Source organism: Diuraphis noxia, unplaced genomic scaffold (genome assembly GCF_037042655.1).
Source record: "Diuraphis noxia isolate RWA-SAM2 unplaced genomic scaffold, SU_Dnox_SAM2 contig0004, whole genome shotgun sequence".
Taxonomy (NCBI): Eukaryota; Metazoa; Arthropoda; class Insecta; order Hemiptera; family Aphididae; genus Diuraphis; species Diuraphis noxia.
Genome location: NW_028301714.1, coordinates 30,748,227 through 30,760,286, shown reverse-complemented (window position 1 = coordinate 30,760,286; position 12,060 = coordinate 30,748,227). Strand labels below are relative to the sequence as shown.

At 24.6% G+C, this 12,060-nt stretch overlaps 1 protein-coding gene across 5 annotated transcripts in view; it reads right to left on the bottom strand.

The window, feature by feature from the left end:
• The window catches only part of kar (monocarboxylate transporter 10-like protein kar), a 45,125-nt gene that overhangs the window by 29,099 nt on the left and 3,966 nt on the right, over nucleotides 1-12,060 (bottom strand). The window contains exons 1-2 of one of the 5 annotated variants that reach the window (XM_089226296.1): nucleotides 5,178-5,195; nucleotides 5,041-5,108 (exon numbers count right to left, since the gene is read on the bottom strand). The exons of 1 other annotated variant lie outside the window; for it this stretch is intronic. The gene's annotated coding sequence lies outside the window, so the exon portion shown is untranslated. Of the gene's footprint in view, nucleotides 1-5,040; nucleotides 5,290-12,060 lie in introns of those variants that run through there. 3 more of the 5 variants (XM_089226295.1, XM_089226297.1, XM_089226299.1) reach the window with 3 other exon arrangements.

Genomic DNA, 12,060 nt, shown 5'->3' with positions numbered 1-12,060 from the left:
TTTTACCATGGTATACAATTAATATACATTATGTAATATGTATAGTGTATACAAGTATAAAAAACTTAAATCAACACTTTTGAATAACAAGTATATGTTTTTAATGTGTAAATTTAAAAAAAAAATAAGTAAAATTAGTATTTTTATTACACTGTAGTTAAAATGTAACAATTTAATATTGATTGTTACTCGGTTTGGTAGTTATTGACAAATAAATCAATCAAGTTTCATTAAGCGAATGTCAGGCGTCAGCGCAACATTTGTGAACTGAATATATCTCATATAACAGAAAAACAACTCCATAATAATATATTTATCTTTTTGAACTGTACACGAATAGGAATTTATTAGGACAACAAATTTACACAATAAAAATAGCTAATAATGTTATTTTCTAACCAAACCAAACTACCAAACACAAAATATACTAATAATATCAAACATTTATAAAAATATATTTTTATACTACTTAATTTTGCGGTAGTTTGTATATATTTTCTTTCTACAATTCAGAAATGTATTCAAATTTAATGACATACTATAGCTACCAGTATTCTTTAAAACAACTAGTTGAATTGAAATTTGAAATTATATCATTTTTTTTGTCAGTCAAATCCAAAAAAAAACCACACATCGTAAAATCAATACATTCATCACTTCGTTCACAATCTAAAATATAAAAGAACACTATATTTTTTAAGATATTAAAATGAATACATATTTTAGATTCTGAACGAAGTGATGAATGTATTGATTTTACAATGATGAGTTTTTTTTTTTGTTTTTTTTGTTTTTGTGTCTGTGTACAGCATAACTAGTCGAAATAATGCTTCGATTTCAAACTTTGAGGGTGGTTTCGAATGTAAAAGTGAATATCCTTGGTGCATTATAGAGATCAACAGTAAACATTTTCCAACAGTTTTCAAAAAAAAAAAAAAAAATGACAGAAAAACGGGAATTTTTACGCAAAACCAGTTTTCGACCAAATCGATTTTTTTATATGGTTTTAATTCAAAAACTAATCACTGTAAATACTTGAAATTTTCACCAAAAGTTTATGTTAGTGTTATCTATATACAGTTTAATTTTCACAAATTTTTGACTCTTTTTGAGTTATTTATAGACCACTGAAATTTTCAACTTTTTTGAGAATTTTTTTGGAAGTGCCGGTAAAAAAATATTGGACGACCAAAAAAACTTGAAAATTTAATACAAGGTTCCTTATGAGTTGTTCTTATTGTAGTTTAAAAATCGTTATTCACAATTTTTTTTTATAAGCGTTTATAGTTCAAATTTTTACGAAATCTGTCGAAAACGCGAAAATTTGCAAGTAATTTTGAAGTTGAAAAATCATAAAATTTTTTGTGTTTATAACTAAGGATTAAAAATACAACACTAAGTTTTCTATTAGTTTTCCTTCAAGTAGCTATAGAGAAAACTCGAAACATCATTATAGGAAAAATTTTAAGTGCGTTTGAATTTTAAATTTTTACGAAATAGTAACGATAACGATTTATCCTCAAACGATTTTAAATATTTGTAATTATTCAAAAAGTATAGGTCGTAGATACTTGAAAATTTCACAAGTTATTTAGATTGGAATTTTCTTTACATGATTTAATTTTCAAAATATTTTGACTTTTTTTGAGATATTAATAGACAACTGAAATTTTCAATTTTTCTGAAAATTTTCTTTTGAAATGTCGATAAAATTTTTTTGGCCCAATCAAAATACTTGAAAATTTAATACAAAGTTCCTAATAAAATATTCTTATAGCAATTAAAAAATTATAAAAATACATAGGCACAATTTTTTTTACATGCATTCAAATTTTAATTTCGACAACATACGTAAAAATCACGAAAATTCGTAAATTATTTTATCCTAGAAATTCATAAAAATGTTTCCTTTTATATCTAAGATTTTAAAATTAAATCATTATAAACAAATAGTATGTATTTTAAGAGTGTAAAATAATAATAAGAGAAAAATTAATAAATTTCGATAAAGAAAAGATTTTGTTTCCTCGTTATTTTCGCAGGATATACATTTAGGTATATTATGCGTTAATAAGACGGAGACAAGTGACAACACATAGGGGTACAATTTCCTCATAATTAAATTGTCTAAATTAAAATTAATATAAGCTATTGTCCAAACCTTTAAAAATATTCTTTTGAAATCGTAAAAATATATTATAATTTATAAATGATAACTCAAAATATCGACAAATTAAGATGCAGTGTCGTTGAGATGATAATGATGATCGATGACATTGAATTTTATGTTATAATTTATTTTTAATCAATCAAATAATATTGTAAACTAGTGTTATTGAACTCTTATCTATCTTTGTGTACTTAATCAAGTTCACTGTCATTATTTAATCTTTTTAGTTACATATTATATTATTCATAATTTATTTAAATATGCCACTATAAGTATTATATGGTAATTAAAAATGCCCTTTATAATTTATATTTAAATCATTAATTTCTTATCAATAATATTACGAAGTTGAAATAATCGTTTGCATATAGAATTTGAAGAGTATTACTTATGTTTCTATGAATTAAATGTAAATAAATAAGGAAAGCTTACCTAACGTTTGAAAATGATGTAGTTTGATGGATTGGAGAATGGGTTCATACAATAAAAACTATATAAAATAGATAGCACTAAGTCCCAATGTTAGTTGCAAAGAGGGAAATTATTAGTAAAACGATTTTGGCAGAAAAAATAATAGATTTAACGCTTACATTCTCTCAATGTACTTAAAAACTAAAAATCTGGTCAAATAAATGAAATAATTGTTGAATAAATATCAATTATAATGACTGATTACAGATAGAATTTCTCAAAACAATTTCCGACAATATTTACACTTAAAAAATAGTAATCAAATCAAATTAAAATTATGTCTGTAGGTAAGATAATGTACCTACCTAATAAATAACAAATTTTTATAAATTCATGATATAATTTTAACTGTATATGTCTATAAAATATTATTTATGAATGACAATATATGCATCAACAATATATATGTATATATATATAATGACAGAATTAAAAACATCAATATCGAAAAATGCTTGACTAACGTCTGCAAAGTAGCAAACTAACAATAGCCTAAATCATGTTATAAGAAATGTCCTCGTTATTTTTCTCAGCTGGAAATATTGATTTTTAAGAAAAGCAAAAAAACAATACTACCTATATAGGTTACTTTCTATGTACGCATAGCATTTATAATACAAATGTTATCAAATAAATTAAATAAAAAAGTTTGATTTTCGATGTGATATAATTCCGAGTATAATTAATTTATACAAATGTAAACACATCTTGAAAGGTACGTTCTCGGGTTCGTTGGTATCAATACGCTTAAATTTAAAAAAAACTTAAAATGATGTAGGTATGCTCTAAATTTGACGGTTAGAATATTTTTTTTTTTTTAATGGAAAAACTGTTCAATGTCCATTCAAAAATATAATACAAGTAATTTAATGTTAAATGAGTTCTATAGTAAACATAATAATTGAGTGTTCTATCCAAAATTATGGTACTATATACATATGATTCTACGATACTGAAAGTAATATTTTTTTGAATATAATGCAAATTACGAACAAAAGAAGTTCTATTATATTATAAAAAAAATTTTAAATGCCATTAAATAGGTTAAAAAGAGCAAATATATTTTTTAAATTATATCAGGTCAAGAAAATGCTAATATCGATAGAAAGTGACAATGTTAAGTATCTGTGGTTATAACTTATAAATTATTAAATTACAAAAATATTGATTTTGTTGAGAGTTGGCTAAATTGGTTTGAGGTAATATTCCCGTTTTTATTGTTCTTTGTTCGCTTTTGCGATTTAAATACCGGGAATTTCCCAAAATGGATCAAAGTAATAGATAAAAGCATTTTTACTGCTTCAATATCCGATGACAAACAAACAAAAAAATAAAAACATTGTAAAACCAAGAATCCAAAATGTAAATCTTTTATTGTTAGCCAAAATTATTTGTACATACCTACATCAATTTACTAAAAACGGAATCTTCTATATTTCAAATAAAACTATTTACTATAACACATTTACCATTACGTACACTGTTTTTTTTTATAAAAACCGACAAAAAAAATAATTTCAAAAATACGTATAACATAATTGATGATGGACTTAAAAAAAAACCATTATATTTAAACCTCTTCAACATGGTTGCCACGGATTTTTTTCATTTTAAATAATGAAAATAAAAATTGTGTTCTTAAGATCCAGGATAATATGCACCGTAGATACAGTATTTATTTCAACTTAATATTGTACACTTGCAATTGTAACATTCACTACATTTCCAGAATTTATTAAGCATATGAGTCGAAGACGTTTGACGCAGTGTTGATATTTAAAAAAATACCAATTTATTCAATTATTAAATAATACATTAAAAAAGTTTAACAGTAGTTAAGTATTTCATGGTATTTGTAGAAAAAAAAATAACTAGGCGATAAGTTTTATGACATAGGTTTGTAATTTGAAATCAGTGTTAAAATATTGGGGTTTCCAACTAAATAGGTATACGATTCATTTAAATTTGAAATTTATATTTCGATACTATATCGCTATTTTATATCAACGCTATGGATCAAATATTTTCGGATTATAAAAGTATTTTACATAGAGCTATAACAGAATATGAATTTGAGCTCTAATATAAAAACTATTTAAATTTTTTTTTTTAAATAATTCAAACAGTTAATTAATACAATAAATAATATAATTCATTTAATCATAATTAATAGATATACTATAAACTATGCTACAATTAATCGAAAACAATATAGCTATATTACATTTAAATAGGTTCATTAGGTAATTTGAATGTTTTGTTACGGTGAGTAAAAATTGTTCAAGTACGAATAATAACGACGGTTTTATAATTAGGATTTAGAATTATTCAATTATTATTATTATGTGTAAAGTATACAATAAATATTTTAATTTATTAAATTAATTTCGAGTACTCACGTATATATTTTAAATGTAGTATTTTCCGTTAAAGATATGTCTAAGCTATTTCAGGTGTATACTAAAACCTAATAAAAAAAAAAATTATTAATTTTAAACACTTACTTATATATTATTTTGTAAACTGTATAATGTACTCTTTAACATGCTTTAAAACATTGAAACAAGAAAACACTAAAACGTGCTACTTGATCACACAACTAAACGTAACTAAACTCGCTCCTGGTTGATGAGACAGGAATCTACGTTCGGTATGGTGCCCAAAGTATATTTTTATACATGCGGTAGCCAAGCGTTCTCAAAATGTTTTTAATCGACCGCAAATTTATTTACGAAATCTAAATTTTCGTTATAAGAGCTAGTTGTACCGTCACTACCATCTACGGTTAAACTTCGATTATGCTTAATCAGCTGATAACAGATATTTAACCGGGCAAATTCGGCCGATTAAACTCCGATTAATTTTAATCGGAGATAGTACAACTGGCCCTAAGGATAAGTAATTTTAATAAAAGTGTAAATATTAGATAATAGTTATGCATAAATTACTATTAATAAATACCTTATAAGTAGGTACTTTAGTTTATTATTGATAACATTTTAATACTAAAAAAAAGAAAGAAAAAGAAAAAGCTTTAAAAATATATATAATATTTATAATTTAACTTTAAGAATAATGTGAATAATATAATTTAATTAAAAATACTTATTTTAATAACTCGAATCATTAATGCAAAATATTTTGGTAAGCACTTCTAAGTAGGTGTCCATTATAGGATAGTATGATAGTGTGTAGGGTGATATAATGTTTAAACTGCTTAGGGTTCATTGTATCTTGAATGCACAATATCATGCACGAGTAAAATTACGCAATACAACAACATGTGAAGTAATATAAAATTAAAACACTAGATATAAATAAAGATGTTAATGTTTACAAAAATATTTTTTAAATATTGGAACTTATGTAAAGGATAATATGTTATTAATTTGATATTAATGTATTCTTAAGAAAAAATTAATAATACGAAATATTTCAAGAAAAACAATTAGGTATAATGCATTACTTTTTAATATACCGTTATAGCTCATAAGAGGACAGAGGTAAATCTAATTAATTAAGGGTTAAATTTTTAATAATAATAAAACATTGTTACACAAGAACACGCTATACGCAGTATTTTAACAATAAAGATATTATATTTTCAAAGAATTTAGAATAGGATATTTGAAAAATTGAAAGTAAAGTAGGTAGGTTACCTACCTAAGTACTAATAAATAATAATAAATTTCGTATAATCTATGATGTTTGCTAAGACGTATAAATCGTAGAAACAGAGTAACTAGAAACGCACAACTGCACAAGCCTCTCTAGTTAATATAACCTAGTGATTAACCATCCTAAATGCAGTTATACCTACTTCACATCGACGAATTCCACATACTCAACATTAAAAACTAGTATTTTCTTTTAATACTTCGTATATTTCGAATGCCTATATCTGTATTCTACATACATTCTACATATAGAGTCAAAGTCAAAGAGTCAAGTGGTACAACCAGTTATTGAAAAAAAAAGATAGAATATGATTACAAGTTGCAACTCTGAACTCTGAGAAGTATAAATATGACCAAGTGTAACATTATATTATATGCCTACAATATGCAATATAATGTATATCGTCTGCAACCAATATGTCCAGTATTATACGCGCGGTGATGTATACTAGCTTCATTTAATATATAATTTAGAAAATTTTAGATTATATTGATACAATGAAGCTTAATGAACGACGATATACCAGTATAATTGTCAACTGTATAAATCATTTATTAAGTCGACTTGTACTTTCTGAATGCTATTATAAATAGTAATACATTTAGATATTTTATTTTATAATCCGCAACAAAAATGTTCACATTTAAAAAACTTTATAGCCTCTTAAGACTATAAATCTTCAAATATTTATAAACATTTGAATAGTTAGTTAAAAAGACACTAGATATACTTTTAACCTTTAGGTACCTAATGATTTGGAATTTCTAGTGCTTATGATTTATGGAAAATAAATACAAATTTAAAAGTATTAAAGAAGCAGGTATAAAATTAATGTTACAGTTTAATACTTTACATGGTCCCACAATGTATATTATTATATAATATTCCTTTTATATAAATTAGGAGTCTTTTACAGTTTTAATTTTTTACTTATTGGCTACAATAAAACATTAATTTTAGTTTTCTAGTATTTACTTTATTAAACAAATAGACAATTATAAGGATTCCATTAAATATCAGCATACTATTACAATTAATTGTTATCAAATTATATTAATTATTAATAACAATTTGTATGTCCCTTCAAATATATTAACATGATTATTACTATTCCACTTGTCATTTAAATGAGGTTTTATTTAATTTATACATTATTATTGCAAATAGGCAACTCTTCAAAAAATACAATAACTTTGCACCAAAACAACTTAGAAAATGTATTGAATTGCACATAATGAACATAAAAAGTTAATATTTTATTAAGTTTAATTTTAAATTTTAATATATGGTAGTGTATGTTCTATTAATTATATTATATGATAATAGAAAAATAAGGCCTTCTTTATCAATTAAAAAATTTATTTGTAAGAGCCAAAGTCCCAGTTCTATTTTTCATAAACTTTATAATTTAAATGAATAAAATATATAACCTATATGAGAACATTTATTAAAACTAACTGATGGTTTCCTTTAAAAAATTATTTTTCAAATTCTGGTTTAAGATATTTTTAAGCAAATTGAAAGAATAAAGAATATATTTTCAATTAAAAACTTATTTTTCTGAAATAAAATTATCCTTTATTATTGTTAGTTATTAAAATGATTTTTTCGAAAATGTTGATGTTATATATAAATTGAAATTCAAATAAGCAGGCAGGATAGGGACTTCTGAGTTATTTAACTTTGTATTTATTCTTATACTTTATACAAAACCATTATTTAGAACTATATTATTCATACTAAATAAAGTTAAATAACTTAAAAACTGTTTGTACAAATTTTGATTAGGAGACATTAATATTTTTCAAAAATCATCTGATTTACAAGTGAAAGAGTAGTTCTTATTGAAAAATAAGTTTGCATTGTTACAGAATGCTCTTCAGATTATATGAAAACATGATTTTTAAGTATAGGTACCTACAATTTAAAAAAAATTAGAATAAATTCATTATTAGAGGAAAAAAGTCTAAAAAGCGGGTAAGTGGATGTCGCTCTGCTGTACATTAGGTGGTGGGGTGAACCTCTGACTAGGGTAGTTTAGATTTGAATGCAATGATAGGTATCATTGTATACAAAAAACGATTCTGAACGGAGATGATTTGTCAGTCTAGGATATATTATATTTAAATATTGTCATAAATTCTATTTTGAAACAAATATTTTATTTTTCAATTGAATTTTGAACTACAAAATAATTTGCAAATATTCATGGTTTTGACAAATTTTTGTCAATATTTGAAATTCAAATGATAATAAAAATTTAATTTGAATTTCCGGTGGACATTTTTTTTGTGATAAAGATTGACAAATTTGAAAGGAATCTTATATTAAATTTTCAAATCTTAGATTTAAACAGAAATTTTTTATGAATTTATAGCTTAAAACAACTTGCGAATTTTTGTGATTTTTACGTATTTTGTCAAAATTCAAAATTTGAATGCTTATAAAAAAAATTGTGACTATGAATTTATTTTTATTTTTCAACTGCTATTGTAACAATATGTTAAGAGCCTTGTATTAAATTTTCAAGATTTTCTAACCAAAAAATAAATTTTTATTGATATTAATTTAAAAAAAACTAATAATGATCGAAAATTGCATATGCCTATGAATAGTTCAACTTAAGTCAAACATTTTTGAAAATTTTATGGTGGTTAGAATATACTTCTATAAACATTCGGTGAAAATCGCATGTACTAATGGTCATTTGTTTTAAAGTTATATTAAAAATCAAAATCGATTTTGTCGAAAACTGATTGTGCGTAAAATTTCCCGTTTTCCCTTAATTTTTAGTTTGTTTATACCGATTATTTACAAAAATATTAAGAACACTTTTGACCACCAAAGTACCAACTAGATTCACTTTCTGATCGAATAACGTACTGAAGTCAAAAATCGAAGCACTTTTACTTCCCCAAAAAAAAGGTGACAAACACAAAAAAAAAAATATTCATGGTTTTAGTCAATATTTGAATTTCAATAAATGCTAATAAAAAAAAATTGTGCCTATGTATTTTTATAAATTTTTAATCACTATAAGAATAACTTATGAGGAACTTTGCATTAAGTATTTTGATAGGGCCATAAAAATTTTATCGACACTTCAAAAAAAATTTTCAGTAAAATTGAAAATTTCAGTTGTCTATAAATATCTCAAAAAAAGTCAAAATATTTTGAAAATTAAATCATGTAAAGAAAATTCCAATCTAAATAACTTGTGAAATTTTCAAGTATCTACGACCTATACTTTTTGAATAATTACAAATATTTAAATTCGTTTGAGGATAAATCGTTATCGTTACGCTATTTCGTAAAAATTTAAAATTCAAACGCATTTAAAATTTTTCCTATAATGATGCTTCGAGTTTTCTCTATAGCTACTTGAAGGAAAACTTATGGAAAACTTAGTTTTGTATTTTTAATCCTTCGTTATAAACGCAAAAAATTTTATGATTTTTCAACTTAAAACTAATTTGCAAATATTCATGGTTTTAACGAATTTTTGCCAATATTTGAACTTCAAGTACTAAAAAAAAAAATTGTGCCTATTTATTCTTATAATTTTTTAATCACTATAAGAATAACTTATGAGGAACTTTGTATTAAATTTTCAAGTATTTTGATTAGGCCAAAAAATTTTTATCGACACTTCAAAAAATATTTTCGAAAATTTCAGTGGCCTATAAATAACTCAAAAAAAGTCGAAAATTTTTGAAAATTAAACTGTATATAGATATCTCTATCATTAACATTTGGTGAAAATTTCAAGTATTTACAGTGATTAGTTTTTGAATTACAACCATATAAAAAAATCAATTTGGTCGATGAAAACTGGTTTTGCGTAAAAATTCCCGTTTTTCTGTCATTTTTTTTTAAAATGTTGGAAAATGTTTACTTTTGACCTCTATAGTGCACCAAGGATATTCAATTTTACATCGGAAACCACCCCCAAAGTTTGAAATCGAAGCATTATTTCGACTAGTTATGCTGTACACAGACACACAAAAAAAAAACACACACATCATTGTAAAATCAATACATTCATCACTTCGTTCAGAATCTAAAATATAGTTGAGCATTCTTGGTGAATTTGATTATTAATAAATATATTTAATGACAAATTATAAATATACTCATGTCCCAAGAACCAGGGTTCACTTCAAATGTACTTTCATGTAAATATCTTTCAATTCGGTTTGCGGGACACTAAACTAGACTAATCGATCATAAATTTCTATGACTTAAATTGTTTTTAACTCATGTATTTTGTGCGTGTTCAACAAAACTTCATTTTTTTTAAATGGCAACCACTATTTTAAATACTATTTTTGGATAAATCTATTTTTTTCAAAACATTTTGATGTATCAACTTTACTTGTGCTGTAAACTAAAAATTGGTTAAATTACACCTATAGGTATAATTTAAAAATCTTATTAAATTTGAATATTCACAATCTCAAGAAGTTCCATCGCTGGATGGATTCTTCACTCAAGTCATCAGTCCCTTTTATTTTATTTTATTTTATTTTTATTCTATTTCTTATCAACACTTATACTCATTTTAAAATATATTTACAGATTGTATAATAAAACAAAAAAAAAATTTGAATAATTTTATAATAAATGATATAGAAATTTAGAATTTTGTTTCCTGAAAATACTTATTTAAATTATGTTATTTCATAAGGTATAACAATAAAATGGGAAAATAGTTTATAAAAAGTAAATAATTTATTACTTAATAATAATAATAATTTTGATTATATCATAGTGTTTAGAAGGAAATAAAACGAACAATACAAAAAAAAAAAATATTCAAATTTTATAATCTGGCATAAAGGTTTGCAATTTAAACTTAAAAAATTTCTTCCCTGTTCATTATACTTATTAATTAAATCTTATTTGACTGATAGACACTTTCAAGTCCAATACAACTCATCGATTTCAGGAATCGCACCAATTAAAGCGGGTGTACCACAAGGTGGTATACTTTCCCTTTTTCTCTTCAACGTCTACGTAGCTAACCAACCCACCACGCAACAAACTATTGTAGCCGATTATGCCGACGATAAAGTAATTTTATCCATCAATAAGAATCCTCTAACTGCCTCATCAAATTTACAAGTACATCTAAATCACTTATTCGAGTGGTATCAAAAATGGCGAGTCAAAATCAATCAAAATAAATCCATACACACAACATTCACACTCAAACAAGGGATATGTCCAAACATAACCCTTAACAATGTAAAAATTCCCACTTCCGATACTGTAAAATATCTAGGATTGATCCTTGATAAAAGACTGACATGGAATAAATACCTACAAACCAAACGACTAACTTTAAATAATCGCATGCCCATGCTCAGACCTCTCTTAATTAAAAATAAGTGTTCCACCCTTAACACCAAACTATTAATCTACAAAGCTCTACTTAAACCAATCTGGACGTATGGACTCCAACTGTGGGGTGCTGCAAAAAAATCCAATACTAATCGAATCCAAACATTCCAAAATATATCAATCCGACAACTATCTAATGCCCCGCCTTATATCTCTAACCAAACTCTTCATAACGATCTTCATATGAAAACAATTGAAGAGGAAGCACACATTTTTTACACACGTTTTCACAAACGACTTCAAACTCATCCAAACTCTCTCATAAAAGATCTTTCCATCCTTACACTCCCAGGAGATCCTAACCGCAGATTAAAAAGGAAATGGTGCCGTGATCTTTT